The 17,009-nt window shown below is 33.6% G+C and overlaps 1 long non-coding RNA gene across 1 annotated transcript; it reads left to right on the forward strand.

Moving 5' to 3' along the window:
- Positions 1–853: 853 nt before the first annotated feature.
- LOC106430086 lies at positions 854–2,568 on the forward strand. Its single transcript, XR_001285894.3, has 4 exons — positions 854–1,212; positions 1,570–1,626; positions 1,729–1,839; positions 1,974–2,568. It is a non-coding gene; the product is annotated as an uncharacterized LOC106430086 (long non-coding RNA).
- The last annotated feature ends 14,441 nt before the right edge of the window (positions 2,569–17,009 follow it).

Below are 17,009 nucleotides of genomic sequence, written 5' to 3' on the forward strand. Positions count from 1 at the left end.
TGGTTTGAGTTTAGAGTCTATGATTTGGGTTTAGGATATAGGGTTTGGGTTTAGGGTTTACGGTTTGCATTTACGGTTTAGGATATGGGGTTTGGGTTTAGAGTTTATAATTTGGGTTTAGGGTTTAGGATTTGGGTTTAGGGTTTAGAATATAGATTTAAAGTTTAGGGTTTAATTAGTGGCGTTAGCATCATTAAAATTGGCGTTATTATTTTTTTTCAATTATTTCAAAAAATTTTAAATAAAATTAATCTATTTTATTATTAATCTAGATGATATTTTAAATTGGTAATATGAAAAGAGGTGAATTTAAAGGTTCACTAGGATGAACCTAGGTCTTGTTTATCTTTTAATGTCCTACACAATCACAAAATATACATATTCAGGACAAAATTCCTAATCGAACCTCTGAAAAAAACTAAATTAAACAAAAAAAATGCTGATACGATTTTGTCCATATACTAATGGATCATAACCTCCCATGATTGATAGCTGATAAGAAATCTATGGATACCATCAATTCGGTGGGTTGTTGGAGGTCTACCAAATCGTAACACACATTCATTCTGATGGTCGTATATGCATTTATCAAAATTCTTTTATGTGGTTTTAACGCACTTATTGGCACTAGGTCCATTTCCAGAACGAAAAGAAAGTTGATATGTTTTATTTCTAAAATTCGAATCCAGCTGTGTGTGCAATGTTACATTTAAATTATTTGGTTATAAACTTTGGTTCAGCTGTCGTAGGTGGAATCTCGGTTAGTCGAACACCTAGTGCTAGCATGCTAAATATATATATTTGTATTTGCATAAGTTCCTAATATCAACCAAAGCAATATGTTCCTAAATGTTGCAGGAGTAGCATTTTAGAGCATCTTTATCGCTCTTGTTTCACACGGTCTCTTAATGTAAAAGTGAATTAAAATAAATCAAAAATATGTAATAAGTGAAAACACGTCTCTTAAATTGGAACAATAAGAGACGTATGTTAAAGGACACGTGTTGTTTCTTTCTTCCTCTTTTGATTCTCATCTTTTGATTCTCTTCCTTTCGATCATGGCTACTGATAAATCTTCCTCCTTCCACCTCCTTGCTCCTCCTCCGGTGCCGGACTACTCTCGACTCAAACTCTGTCTTCTCTCTGCGAACCTCTGTTACCAAAAGCAAGGGTAAATTCTATTGTCTTTTCTCCGGCGGCAACCAGAAAGAGGTATAGTTTACTTGCTTACTTTCTAGCTTCCCTTTGATTGTCTTTGTGTAAATCAAAATGAGTTTCAAAGGAATCTCTGAAAGAGTTAAGGTTGGAAGTAATCGAACTTGTGGGTGTTCTTGTAGTTTTGAATAGGATTGAAAGTTTGATGCTTCAAGGAGTAAGCTTTTCAATTAGGGATTTGAATAGGATTGAAAGTCCTCTCCTTTATCGTGTCTCCATTTGTTTTTTTCGATCTCCTTGGGCTGTGTAATGTTGTAAACGTTAATGGGTTTTTGATTTGGAAGAGGAAAGTTTCAAACTATATGGACAAAATGATGAGACTTTTGTTAAATGAAATGCATGTATTCGTGAAAGATTGATTGAATTGGTCCTGGGAATCAGTATGTTACATCTGTCAAGATGATTCTTCAAGTATGTATCTCCTTCCTCTATTACTTTTTGGTTCTAAATTGTTTATGAGTCCCACTAGATCGAAGTTTACCTCTAATTTTGCTTCTGTTTCTCTTACTTCAGAACAGCGAGGCAATGGTTTTAATTGATATGCCTGCTGGCCCTTCAGAAGTTCTATTCATCGCTGATGAACATGCTAGTCCAGTTTACATTGCAGCCGACTTGCTTTCTCAGGTACTCACCGGCAATAAGAAAAAGAAAGCTACAAAACATGTTCAGTTTTCACACATCAGGATGAGTTTTTGTCTATTCTTCTTATCATACCTGCTAACTTGTACATTTCTTTCTTTTTGGTTGTGTCTCTGCAGGCTGAGCACCATCCAATACCAACTTTGTTTCTTAAATCTTCCAGGCAATAACTTTCTCAAACATGTACGCACCCGAACACTTGATCATCAACGTCAAAGACGCTGAGAAATGGGAGGGACTGATCGAGAATGCATGTTCTGTTTTCATAGGGCCGTGGACGCCAGAGAGTGTTGGGGATTACGCTAGCGGCACAAACCACGTTCTCCCAACGTATGGATATGTGAGAATGTACAGTGGCGTCTCTCTAGACTCTTTCTTGAAGTTCATGACTGTGCAGTCCTTGACAGAGGAAGGTCTGAGAAACCTTGGTCCCTATGTGGCGACTATGGCTGAAATAGAAGGTCTAGATGCACACAAGAGAGCCGTTACTCTCAGACTCAAGGATATTGAAGCCAGACAGCCTTTTCAAACAAAGTGAATGAATGCTAGTTTCAGATTCAAAGGAGACAAAATTTGGTTTCTTTAGATTGTTTGATGATATAAATGAAGAGATGTATCACTCTTGTCATAATTTGGATTGGTTTATTTACAAATGACAGAGACTTCAAGTTTATACAGTAAGCTTCAAGAATGATGGAATCGTTTTGTTGATCAGTTTCTTCTTGCTCAAGCTGGCAAAGGTCCTTCGAGAACTGCAGAATGAAAGGAACAGACCAAACAAAACATGTATAAGTTTTAGTTCTTGCAAAATCAAACAAAACCAAACTTTTGTTGAGAATGTTTTATAAATTTGTTTAGTTGTGTACATGAGTGAGTAACAACAACAATGATCTCTAAAAATAAACTTGTGTTGAGAATGTTTTATAAAAAAATTTTAAAACCATAATTAAGAGATTTGCAATAAACCAGCTAAATGTTCGAATCTTTTTTTAAGTCTCTTAAATCACTTTTACACTTTAAAAAATATTAAAAATTAGTTAAGAGACACTTTAAGGGGTTTATGGATAATGATGCTCTTCGATTTCGTTAGATATAGTATACATATAAATAGTTTTCGGAACCAACCATAAATGAGTGTTAAAGGTAATGCCACGTCCCATCGTTGAGAAGCATAACTCAATTCCTATCTTTTGGAGACAAATTTGACATGTCTATTTCGTACTAAAATTATGTCTATTTCATACTTAATTTTAGAAATACTGAATATACTATATAGTTGATCAGCAGCTTATATAAGTATATAAGCTATATATCCCATTCGAAATAAGTGCATGGACTAGTGGGATTAAAAAAAAAAGACTAGAGTGATTCACGACCAGTGATCATTGTTTATGTGCATACTACTAGTTCACGTTAAGCGACATGAATCACACAAATATCCATTATTTGGATTACTTAAAGTAAAACAACAATTTAAATTCGTTTTAAGTTCTGGGAGTATATGAGGATGTAATTATTTCGATGGAATTTATGCTTTGGAGTTGATTAATTAATGCATCTTTGAAAAATGGATACTTGACTATAACCTATCATTTGGGTGGGGTTTATTTTAACGGATAATATGGAATTATTTTGTTTTGTCAACTCTAACAGAAACTATTATCATGGATATAGTTGTTTATAAAACAATAATTAGTGAGCACTATGTTCGCATCTTTAGGAACAGAAAACAATTAGGAAAGGATGCGAGAGCATTATACAGTCAAAATATCTCATAAATATGCTCATGTATCTTTGACTGTTTTTCTCTGAAAATGTAGAATTGAATAGTGTTATTCAAATGTAGCTAATCACTAAAATTTAGAATTATTAGGTTGATGAGATTTATAATCTTCTTTTGGAGAAATAATTTCGATGAGCTAACAAACATATGCAAAGGGTAAATAAAAATGTCCAGGAAAGTTTTGTTCCTTCGGTCTGGTCAAGAGTTTCAATGAAAAATTGCTTTCATGCAGTCGCAGACCTTTCTTAATCTTTGTTTTGTCTCGTAGCCCTTGGGTCTTCAAGGTCGATTATTCATGTTGGTTAAGGATCTACTTGCACCAATTATTTAGCAGCATATCAAATCCGACAGCCAAAAGATGTTGGCAAATCATTACTCTGTAACCTTTCTTCTTAATATTCCAATATAGAAATAGACATTAAAGAGAATAAGTTGGGGTTAGACATTTTGACTACCTGACTTGAACCACAAGTTTTTTTTTTGAGAAAATTGAACCATAAGTTGTGGATTCCCGGTTATGATTTATCCTTGGCCGCTATGTCCACTTCCTAGAAAAGGTTTCGCAAGTTTCATCTTTAAATCAGACTAAAGTATGTGTTATGGTTTAAAGCTCTAAGTCCAACAACCCTGCTCAGTGCTCACCTCCACGATTTAAAAATTGTTTTTGTAAATGCATGCATGCATGCAGTCAAAAGAAAAGAAAACTTTAGGTTTACCTTTCATCTGAAACAAACTCTAAATCGATGGTGGAAACAACAAAAAAAACAAAATCGGCGAGTTTAATATACAAGACTCTCACAGTTCCTTCTTCATGCTAAGAGTAATATACACTTCACAACTAACTTTTGTTACTAAAAAGAACAAATCGTTAGCTGCATAAAAACGTAAATGGAGGTGGACAAATAACCGTTACGTAAGCCCATCTCCAATGGAGCTAGATTAGTGTTGTTTTCATCACTAAAGAAGAACTAGATTATTGTTTTTCTATTTTTAAAATTTTGTTTGCAAACCTATTAATCGTTCAACGTATTAATTTTTTTTTAAAATCAGTTAAGTTCATTGTAAACTAGGTGTGTTCATGCACCATGTGCAGTAAATATTTTTTTTAATCTAAATAATATTTTAAAATATTTTTATTTTTATTAATATTTTATATTTATTATTTTTACAAATATTTTAATATACATCTTATTTAATAAAACATAAAATTAAGATAAAAATAATTTTATTTATTTAAAATTATATTTAAAAATATATATGTATATATTTAAAATTATAATCTTTTTTTTTGGTAACAATGTGAAGTAAAATTATAATCTTAGATAGATTTTCTATCAATTTATTTTGGTTAAATATATGTTAAATCAATTTGTATAAAATTAATTAAAAATTTGATATAAAATTGTATAATTATCACAAATAAAAACTAAACAATATTTATAAACTTTGTAGATATATAAGAAACTAATTATTTTACGATAAAATTATATTTTTAGAAAAAAATTGTAATTTTTTTAAAGCTTTAGTAAAAAAAATTGTATAATTATAATTATAAAGATAAAATAAAATAATATTTCAAAAGTTGTAATGTTCTATTTGAATATATTTATTTTAATGATGATGGATGAATTGTTATCATATTCTAAAAAGTTTACTAAAAATAAATATCAACATTAAATTTAATGTATGAGTTATTACCATATTCTAAAAAAATACCAAAAAATAAAATTAACATTAAATGTAAGTGTCCATGTCATATTTAGCTATAAGCCATGTCATCAATTTAGTAGCATTGTCACATTTTTATGTGAAAGTGATTGTATAGAACACATGTGGCAAAATCATTTCTCAAATAATGTATATGGAATTTTTAAGTAGAAGAAACTTGAGTAATGAAGAATTTGATTTTTTTCAAAATTTAAAATATCCAAACCTGATACAAAATAACCGAATCGGAACTAAAAATACCGGAATTCGATCTAATATGTAAAAATACCCGAAAGGGTTCTAGATCCATGTACCGAAGTATCCAAAATTTTGAAATACCTGATCTGAACCCCAACGGATATCCGAATGGCCATGCCTATATGAGAGCACTATTAATAGATAACAAAGATAATTTTGCAACTAAATATAATTTTGTGTTCACAGTTTTATTTACTTATTTGTTTGTAACAGAAATATTTGCATGGTTTGATGTTTGGCAAAAAACATCAAACCATGCAAATATTTCCCAAGCTTAAGGCTTTTGTTTCTTCAACAATTTGTGCCTGTGGAGGAACATGTATGGTATCCTTTGCATTGTTCCAAGCCTGACACTCACTCTCTGCGTATCTGACTAGCTCCAATGGGTCCTTGTCTATACCTCTAAATAGCTTATCATTTCTAACCTTCCAAATGTACCAAATTATCCAAGGATAAGGGTCTCTATCATCTTATGACTTTATAATACTATTTTTCCTCCAAAATAGGTAGTCCATGTTGGCATAGATACTTGAGATAAGAAATGTTTGAGAGCTTGACGGTGTTGATCATAATGCCCATGCTTGTAAAGCCGGTGGGCATTCAAAAATCGCATGAGTAACAATTTCTTCTGGCTCTCCACATCTTGGACAGTAGTTATCACATCGCATATTGTGACGTATCAGATTCCTTGTGACCGCTACCTGCCCTGAGATTAATTGCCATATAAGATGACAAATCTTTTTTGGTGCATTCACTTTCCAAGCAAAGGCTTGAAGTTTGGTTATACTGGGCTCTAGAACTTCTTTTTCCTCATCATCTGTCAGTATATCTGTAGCTACCCAATATCCAGACTTGACTATGTATTGACCATTTTTGGTATAGCTTCAGCAAAAGGTATCACGTCGATGAGTAGGGCTTATGGCCAGACTCTGAATCATCGGTATGTACTCTTGGTCTACATATTGTTCCAGTAATCGAGCGTCCCATTCTTTTGATTCAAAATTAATAAGACTACTGACAGTCATCTTTGGATGTACTACTGGGACCCTGGGGCGAGCCGGCCTTGCTGGCGTTGAGGGGATCCATGGATCCTGCCAAACATTAATTTCATATCGTGAGTGCACTTTGTTTCCGATACCCATAAGTAATAGCTTCCTTGCTGCTATAATACTCATCCACACATAAGCTGGATTATCCACTGCGCCAGTTCGCAAAGGCAAACTCAGGCGATAGTATTTTCCCCGAAGAACCCTCGCAACTAATGAATCTGGAAATTGAACTAGACGCCAAAGCTGCTTTGCTAACAAAGCTAGGTTAAATTCATGGAACATGCAAAAACCAATTCCTCCCTCCTCTCTACGTGCACACATCTTTTTCCATTTAGCCCAATGAATTCCTCGTTTATGTGGATTTGAGCTCCACCAAAATTGTTCGACGGCACTTGCAAGGTTCTCACATATCTCCAATGGAAGCAAAAAGCTGGACATGACATATGTCGGAATAGCTAGCAAAATAGATTTTATTAACACTTCCTTCCCTCCTTTTGATAGCCATCTACCAGTCCAACCATTCACTCTGTGTAGTAGTTTTTCTTTTAAGAACGCGAATAGCTTACACTTGGAGCCACTAATATCCTCTTGGATTCCTAAGTAGGAGTCCATTACCCCTTCGTTTTGGATACCAAGTGTATATTTAATCAATTGTCTATCGTTTGTTGCAATCCTCTTACCAAAGAGTAATGAAGATTTATCAAAGTTAATACATTGACCAGATGCATGCCCATATTTCCTGACTACTGTGGGAACCAAAATTCACACCGTCGATTTCTGTAATCGGAGGAAAGTCAAGAAACCCTAAGTTTCCCCGAGGTCTCGGATTCTCTGCGAGAGACAACAACAAGTGACCAAATAAATGCGGAAAATATGAAAAGATAACAAAACGAATTTATAGAAAAGGTAGATCTTATTTCGAATCCGCGTAAGAGCGTTACGATCAATACAAGAGATTATAAAAGCTTTGGCCGCAAGAGCTGTCAGTGAATTACATAGTTCAAGCAACCTAAAACCTTAAACCTAGTTGAGTCGCAGCTCGATAACAGAAAACGAAAAAGTTACGAAAAAAGTTTTGATTGATTTCTGACTGAACCTTATGAAAGGCTGCCTATGTACCCCTTTCGAGGATCAAGCCGAACGTAGTTCGATTGAAAGAGTAGAACAAGAGATCGAACCGCCTTTGCGAGTTCGTCTAGTAATCGAGTGCCAGTCATTGAAACAGAACATGTCGAGAATAATGCCTAAAGTTTCTAAGTGCAGAGAGTTCTAAGAGTAAAATGAATTGTGTCTCTGCCTTTTCAACCTCGAAGTCCTTATATACTCCTCATAGAGGCGGTTTGCTCTTTCCATTTCTGCCCTCGGTCGAGTTTATCGCTTCGCGGAAATATTTTATTTTCCTTCAATCTATCTTTGGAGACTTCACATTTATCCTCCGAACTTGACATTTATCTTCTCCAGCAGAATAAAGATAAAACGTCATAACAATTGGACTCGATTTTGTATAAAATCGCGAGTGGGCTTCTAGCCGCGTTTCTGACCCTTTTGGGCTGTTTTCCGACTTAAGCGTTTTTATGATTTATCGAAAGTGCGCTTCCGAAACGACGTCGATTCCGAAGAAGGTTTGAATTTCTCGTATAGTGGAGGCAGTTCGAGGTGTTTAGTTAACCGGTGCGTTCGGTCCAACTCGCCCGTTCGGCGAGTTGGATGTTGGTTGTTTCGTTGTTCGGGATCTGTTTGTCTGAGGCCTCGAGTAACCTTTCTTGTAAACTTATCGTGTGAATCCTTTTCGGAGTTGATACGAAACTCGATTTAGGTTTTTCCCACTTTTCTTTTGAAATTTATCTCTCTTTTTCAAAGAGGACATTTCCGGGGAAGTTTCCGACGTTGATTTCGTTGTAACCAATTTTGATCCCAACAACTACTTTCATAACTTCTTCACATTCACGGGGCTCCGACTTACAGAAGAAAAGATTATCATCAGCAAAGAGAAGGTATGATACTGAGGGGCTAGCGCGCGAGTCGTATCCCCGTTATTTTCACTTGGTTCTCTGCATGATTAAGAAGGCTAACAAACGCTTCCGTGCATAGAATAAATATGAAAGGAGACAAAGAATCTCCTTGATGTAAATCTCTTCTTGGGACAATATTTCTCCTTGGTTCTCCATTCATGAGAACTTTGTACTTGACCGAGGTGATACATCTCATCATCCAGTCAATCCATATCTCTGAAAACCCCATCTTCCGCATGACAGCCTCAGTTAACAACCATTCCATCCTATCATATGCTTTACTCATATCCGTTTTTATGGTCATTCTCTTAACTCTTCCCTCTGGCTTGGTTCTCAGCGCGTGGAACATCTCCTGGCTATCATGATATTATTTGTGATATGTCTTCCAGCAACAAAAGCTGACTGGGTTTCAGATATTCGTTGTGGAAGAACCTTCTTCAATCTTTGGCATAAGACCTTAGATATTATTTTATAGCTGACATTGCATAGACTGATAGGCCTAAACTTTGTCATCTCATTTGGCTTAGTAGTCTTAGGGATTAGGCAGATATTGGTATCATTTAACCCATGCGCCATTGTTCGTTAAAAAAGAAACTGGTTAACCATACGAGTTAAATTTTCTTTGATAATATCCCAAAACATCTGGTAGAAAAGGGTTGTCATTCCATCTGGTCCTGGGGCTTTTTCTGGGTGCATGGCAAAAAGTGCTAATTTAACCTCTCATTCAGTCAGTGGTGCTGTAAGATCCTCATTTATTGCCCCAGTAATCGTTGTCGAGACCTCTGCTAGCGTAGAGGCTATATCCTCCGGCTTGGAAGACTCAAATATTTGCCTAAAATAGCTAGTAACAATGGCTACTAATCCTTCTTCATCCTCCACCCCATTTTCATTTTCATCTAGGAGTTTTGTTATCCTATTCCTTGCTCTTCTTTGCTTCACAAGCGCATGAAAATATTTTGAGTTCGTATCACCTTCCCTTAACGAGAGAACCCTTCTTTTTTTTCTCCAAAACATCTCTTCAGCCTTAAGAGCAGTAGATAGTTCCTTTAGAGCATCTGCTATTTCTTCGGAAGTAAAATCATCATTTGAATATAGACCCTCCACCTTCTCCTTAAACTCCTCTGCCAGCTTTTCTGAATTCACATTGTTTTGTCTTCTTCATTGGCTCAAAGATTTTCAACAGCTAGCAATAGGTTCCATTATATTCGTTTCAGGAGGCAGATCCTCTGACTTTCATCCTTCCAGAATGACTTGCCTTAGCTCTTCATTATCCAACCAGCATTTGTCAAATTTGAATTTCTTTTTTTTTCTTCACTGGTTTTGTGAGAATGTCCGCTAGGACCGGACGATGATCCGTGCTCCAAAGCCTGAGATACTTAACAGCTGTATGAGAAAAATTTTCATGCCAATCCTCATTCCTCACTGCTCTATCCAATCGACATCTAACAGTTGTCCTTCCTAATCTTTTTCCAACCCACGAAAGCATATTCCCAGTAAATGGAAATTCCAGCATGCCACAATCACTCAACATCTGCTTAAAAGGCATGAAGGAGCTATCAAAACGCCTTATGCCTCCCTCCTTTTCGCTATGATCAGTTATTTCATTAAAATCACCTATCATGAACCAAGGGCCAGTTCGTGTTGTTGAGAAACGCGTAAGCCGTTCCCAGACCTGATCCTTACGTTCTTAAACAAGGTCTCTATAAACAAATTTCATAAAGACTTTTATTCCATTAATGACTGCTTCAGTGTCAATCATTCTGTTATTCGAAAATAAAACATTAACTCGAAATTCATCCATAAATAAAAGAGCTAAACCTCCGCTAATACCAAGTGGCTCAACGGTAAACAAGTGATCAAATCCTAAGCCGGCCTGAATGTTTTGTAACAGCAGCCTCTTATTCTTCGTCTCAGAAAGAAAGACGAGTCATGGGCGATGCTTCTGACACATCTCCGTAAGGCGTCGAATTGTGAGGTCGTTTCCAATCTCTCGACAGTTCCAACTGAGTGTCCTCATAGATAATCATGGGATGAGTTTTTGGAACCCATCAATCCATCACTTCTGGACGAGTCACCTCTCTGCTTCTTCGAACTCTAGTAGTGACGCGTTGACTTGCTTGATTCTCGAGCCGTATGAGCTCCATGAGACGAAGATGAAAGCTTACGAGGAGATCCCCGAAGAAGGAACTCAATTTTTTTACTCTGAAAGCCCAATGGAACAGTCGCTTTAGTGTCTTGTCTACTGTTCTTCAACGCTTTAACATCAGGTCCTGCAGTCGCTATGATCAAATCATGCTAAGCTGCGGTGTCTTCAATCTATTTGAGATCCAACCCTAGTAAATCCTCATCTAGCACTTCACACTCCATCATTCCATCATCCTGCTGATCCTCAATTTCCATATCATTCAATGCACCAATAATCTGATTATCTCCAGCAATGGTTACAGGCTCCTGATCACTGAGAGTCTTAAAAGAGAGAGATCGAGTAAGCCCTTTAGATCGTTTTGTAACATTCTCATCCATGTCATGATCGACTCGGGATGGCGTAACAATAGTGCTAGCCAGCCTTTTAGCGATGTAACCCTCTCCCGACCTCATAACTTGTTGAGCGTTTGGACCATTTGGACCATTGTTCCTTGTGCCAGAGGTTTGTTCATAGGGAACAATTTCACGAGAGCTTGTTAATGGTTCCTCCCGTTCATATTGAGAAGCTTTTGACGTGTTAACTTTATGCTTGGTCGTCTCCGCTTTCTCTCGCAAAGTTAGCTCCTGGTGACGGTCATATGGACCTTTAGAAGCTCGGGAACCCCCATATCTGTTACTCCTAGAGTGATCATTTCGACGTCGCATGATCCTGTCCGTATGCGTGCCACGGAGCTCACGAGAATAAGGTTCCCTCTGCGCATACTTCCTGTCGTCCACACCATACCCTGAACTAGCTGAGTGTCTGGTAGATATGTCCATGTGTGGCACCAAAAGCGACTTTGTGGCTGTTCCTGTGGAAGCTGCATCCTCGTGAAGATATCAGGATGCTTTGTTTGTGATTGGAGTCGAGACCGTATGTCCAAGGAGGGACAATATTCCTTTTAAATACATATTTTTGAACAAATATACAAATATACTTAAGTCCTCCAAATCTGAAAATAAAATAATAGAAAACATAAAAAATTTAATAATGCAAAACTAAATATTTAAATTTACATAAGAACTAGTTCAATTTAAATATTTGGATGGAGAACAAATAAATATTATCAGTATTTTGAACATTTAATGTTATTTTTAGACATTTACTTGTGCTATTTTGATAATTTTTAGATATTTTCATATTTTGAATATCTAATAGATTTAAAATTTAAAATAATTAATATATTTAAGTATATAATTGTGATTTAGATATTTTGGTATAAAAAATAATTTAGTTTGGATTAGATTCGAGTCTGGTTATCTGGATATTAAATTTTTAGATCCTTTTGAGTATTTAATCAGTTTTATTTAGTGTTTAATATTACTTTCAAATCTAGTTAGATTTTTCGGATCCAAATATTTTACCCATACTTATTTTTTCTATTAATATAAAGCAAAATAAAATAAATGTAAAACAAATATTTTTGGCTTATTTAACATACATAATTATTGGATTATACTTCAGAATACCAATAAAAATGGTTGGACGTCATGTCAATATTGTTGGGCATGTTGCAAAATTGACGTAGTCTATAACTAATAACATATATTTTCTCATAAAAGATTCTTGGTTAACTATAATAAAAACATGATAGAATTGAGTGAAAAGGGTTAGAGTTGCGTGTAAAATAATGTGATCTCTTCACTCGGCACATGAATTTTTTTTTTCAATCGATTTCACGAATTTTTTTTCCTTTTAAAGTTTTTATCATTTCTGGGGTTTTTTCTAGAGATTGATTATGTTTCTAATTTTTGGTCTAATATGAAAACTTTCTAAGAAAATCAATACTTTGATAAACTAAAAATCTGTCTTTGTGTGTGGTTTTTTTTTTATCTCAGTTTCCTTAAGTCATAACCGATCACAATTATTTGTTTTTTTCGTGTAGAAAAACCTCAACCATGGCCAAATTTGGTAAGATATGAAACTTTCAGTTTCTAAGAATATTTTCATTCCATCATTTTAGTTTATGCGAATATTAATGATTTGGTAATTATTTATTTTAAAATGATATTATTCGGTAGTTGTAGATAGATAATTTCATTTCACTAATACAAATGTTAAAAATACATAAACTAAAAATGAACTGATTAAAAAAAATAGTGTGTGAACACATTAAATTTTCTGCGGTGGAGTTCAAAAAATTAGTGTGTGAATGCATTAATTCTTAAAAGATTGTGAAGCTAACACGTCAGGATACTCAAATTAAAATCGATGTGGGGTTTCTACGTGTCGAATATTGCGTGAACGCATTAATGACAAATGCTTTTCTTTTAATATATAACTAGATTAAGATCTGCGCCTTGCGCGAGATAAACATTATATATAAATTATTTTTATGTATTATATATTCTTTTACACATTATGAAATAATAAATATATTAAATATTAAAAATTCAGTAACTTTTTTCAAAAACAAATTCAAATAAAATTTCAAAATTAAAATATTTATGTATTTTATATGGTATATAGTTAATTTAAATGATATTAATATATACGTATATATATATATATAATCTTAATATTTAATAAATGAGTCTTCATACTTATATGATTTTGTAATCATTTGTTTCTTGTCATAAAAAAAATTAAACCATGGTTCACAAAATTTTTAATGTGAGACTTTTAACAATTTTAGTAATTTATAGTCATTTTTTAAAATTAAAAATATAATATATACGAAAAAATCTAAATTTTATTATATGGTTAATGTGGTTGTTTAATTTATTTTAATAAGTTAAAATTGAAGAAATGATAGGGAACACACTATTTTTTTATCAAATCTTTATTATTCAAAATCATTAATTGTCATATATATTTAGCTACATTAGGCAATTCCGTAATTTTTATTTATAGAAAGAATAAAAAAAATTAATAATTAATTTATGGTTAGTTTAATAAAAAGCTTATTATATATTTAGATGAACCAACCTATTTCTCTAGAAATTCTAAAAATCATTGTGGTGATGACACATGGCTACCTCAAATGTTGTAATGTTTCTCTTTTAATATATAGGGGATTAGATTTTGACCCGCGCGCCCGGGCGGGTGTTTGTTCATGTTTACGTTCTTGTTATAGATTCATAAACTTGGACAATTGTGTGTTTTGCTCGATGTGTTTAACATCTATGTGCGGGTGTTTATTCATGTCTTATCTCTTTCTCGGTCCCGACCCTCTTCCTCGTGAATTCTTTTTAAACAATCTAGAGAAATATAATTAGATTTAACACTTTAAGAACTGCAGAAATTAAATCTATCGATTACTACTACAAATTTTGGCATAAAGGTTATAGTTTCTTGATTGAGGTTTACTTGATTTTCTACGATAAATTCTTCTAACCTATATTCTATGTTATGATTTTTCAAAGACAATCTAAGGTTTGAAATACCAAGACCCTTCAATCAGATAGACACAGCCCGGCCCCAGTTTAATCATCAGAAAACCTCTTGTATGTCTTTGATCGATAAAGAATCAGTTAAAACTCTCTTTTGATTTCAGTTGTGCGGGAATGAGCTTAACTCACTTCCTTTGAACATAATAATTTCCAGGATTTCGTCTCAATTTCAGATTCTTTGCAAAGGTTCTTTTCATTGAAACCGAGATCAAAATATTTAGCTCAGTTGTAGAATGGAATAAGTTAACAAATTGACTTGATTGTAGAAGGTCTGATTAAATGAAAAGATCATAGACAATTGTTATTTAGAGAAGTGGGATTGACTTCATCTTGTAGATGTATGATCTCTTCGTCCTGTTTTTATGTGGATTTTGCTTCTTTGTTGGTTGGTGCTATGATTGACAACAAAACAATCACATTTCAATTGTTTTTGCAGCTTTGAATGAAATATCCGAGCAATCCAAGGAGCTTTGATTGTTGCTTCAACCCTATAGATGATTCTTGGTTTCAGTGGTCTCTGGCGTAATGTTGTTAGGTTAGTCTGGAGGAGGAAGTAGTCTCAAACATTTGTCTTTCTCTTGCACAATATTATATATTCCAGACGCAACTTCGGTGTTATAGTGCCATGTAAACATATTTTTTTGTTATATATTGAGAAAAATATAAAACTATAGAAAATTATCTCATATAACCAAAAAAAAATATAAAACTATTGTTGATATGCCTTGTTTTTCAAGTTTAAGATCAGATGTTTTATATATTTTTTATTTTTTTCATTAGTAGTTAATGAATATTAATATATTCATGTAAAATTTTCTAAAATACATTTCATTTAAATTAATAAAATAGAGATAATATTAAAGTTGATAATTAATTTTTAACTTAAAAATTAGTGTGTACAGAATATTTTAAAATTTCATTAACTATACTATAAATTATTTTATGTGTTATTCTTTGTACTTATAAATTCAAAATAACTTTACCAATCATATTGTTATTACACTTAGTTAAAATATTAAGTTTGTTAAGTAAACACAAATTCACATATTTATATATATATATATATATATAAACAAAATTAGTTGTTATTTTTGAAGTTTCGATATGTTAACTAAAAATATAAATTTATGCAAAAACACTGCAGAAAATTATATATAAATGAGCCTATTAATTAAATATAATTGGTCCAGAATTTATTATATGAATGAGAACTTATACTGAGTGATCGAATCAATCATCGGAGTGATCTATTCAGAGCTACACTTTTGCATAACCTTCTAAGGACGTGAAAAGCAAAAGGGTCCACCATCAACTAACAAATGTTTAGAGCTACCTCTTATATGTTTCAGATCTTTCAGCTCTACCACATGATGCACCCGACGAAGAGTACCAAGCCATTGTTGAAGTATGCAGCAGCCATGTTGATCAATTGCTAGCCGGAAACAGTTTTGAGCAAAAACTTTAGTATAATAATTCTGTAAAGAACAAAAACACAGTGGATAAAAGAAAGAGTGTCATATTCTAAGACAATACCTATTTGGAAAAGAATGATTCAGAGTCCATTATGTCTACCTTCACTTGTACCACAAGCAATACAATTACCATGTTCAGACTGCTAAAGAACATAGCATACAAAGATTGGGGTGTTTTATGTCGTATGACTTCTTACAGAAAATCATGAACTTAAGAAGACAGACACTGCAAAATCAAAGAGGAACTTGAAACATCAAGCTGATAATTTTGAGTTGCTAAAATATATTACTTCAACTTACAATTTTGAATAAGACAGCCATTTAAAATAAACAAACAAACAAAGATGAAAACTTACTCAACGGCCATAAAGAAAGATTCAGCACATTAATACATATTGATAACCAACTTAACTGTTAAGATAGATCCTATAACTAACAAAGAGCAAACCATACAGTATCAAAATACTTCCAGAACTTAAGCAGAGTATTGTGAATGAGATGCTTACTCATTGCATAATCACATTTTTAGCACTGTTTCTCCTTGTAAATGTAACTACTCCCATGCTTACAGCTCTGACTACCGGCATAATTTGTTCCTCAGAACAAACAAACCTCAATAGCGACTGTACCTAATGGATTCTGACAATGCCAAAAAGAAATAATTTTTCCAAATAAAAACACTTGAGAATAAACGCAAGTAAAAATTTCACACATATTTTTTTTTGCTTCGTCTTTCCTATAGCGCCAAACACCGCGTAATCAAATTCAGTGATACCATATCTCAGATCTAAAGATTAAAAAAATAGAGGAATAATTGATGGGAATGATGCCATTATCTCATCAATCAATCAAACGTATTGATGCGTCAGAAAGCCTCGCGGTTACGATATCGTTTCCGGAGTATCTGATGGTTGGAACCGCTTCTCGACGGTGGACTTCTCTAGCTTCGACAAAGTGAGAATCAATGGCGACTTAATTTTCGGCTTTGATGTGATTGATATGTTCACGAATCGATTTATTTATATAAATAAATCTCTATGTTTAGCTTTAATACCTTTAATAAAACTACTGTGTTTTAATCCAATGGCATCGATATGTAATTATCGAGGAAAAGTTAGGGTATTTCCTATTTGTACAGAATAAGTTGTCATAGTGAACGACAAATCATGGTATACTAGATTAAGACCCGCGCCTTGCGCGGAATAAACATTATATATAAAAATTATTTTATGTATTATATGTTCTTACATATTATGAAATAATAAATATATATTGAATAATTAAAAGTCAGTAACTA

The sequence above is a fragment of the Brassica napus genome, chromosome C3, assembly GCF_020379485.1.
Source record: "Brassica napus cultivar Da-Ae chromosome C3, Da-Ae, whole genome shotgun sequence".
In the NCBI taxonomy this organism is placed as follows: Eukaryota; Viridiplantae; Streptophyta; class Magnoliopsida; order Brassicales; family Brassicaceae; genus Brassica; species Brassica napus.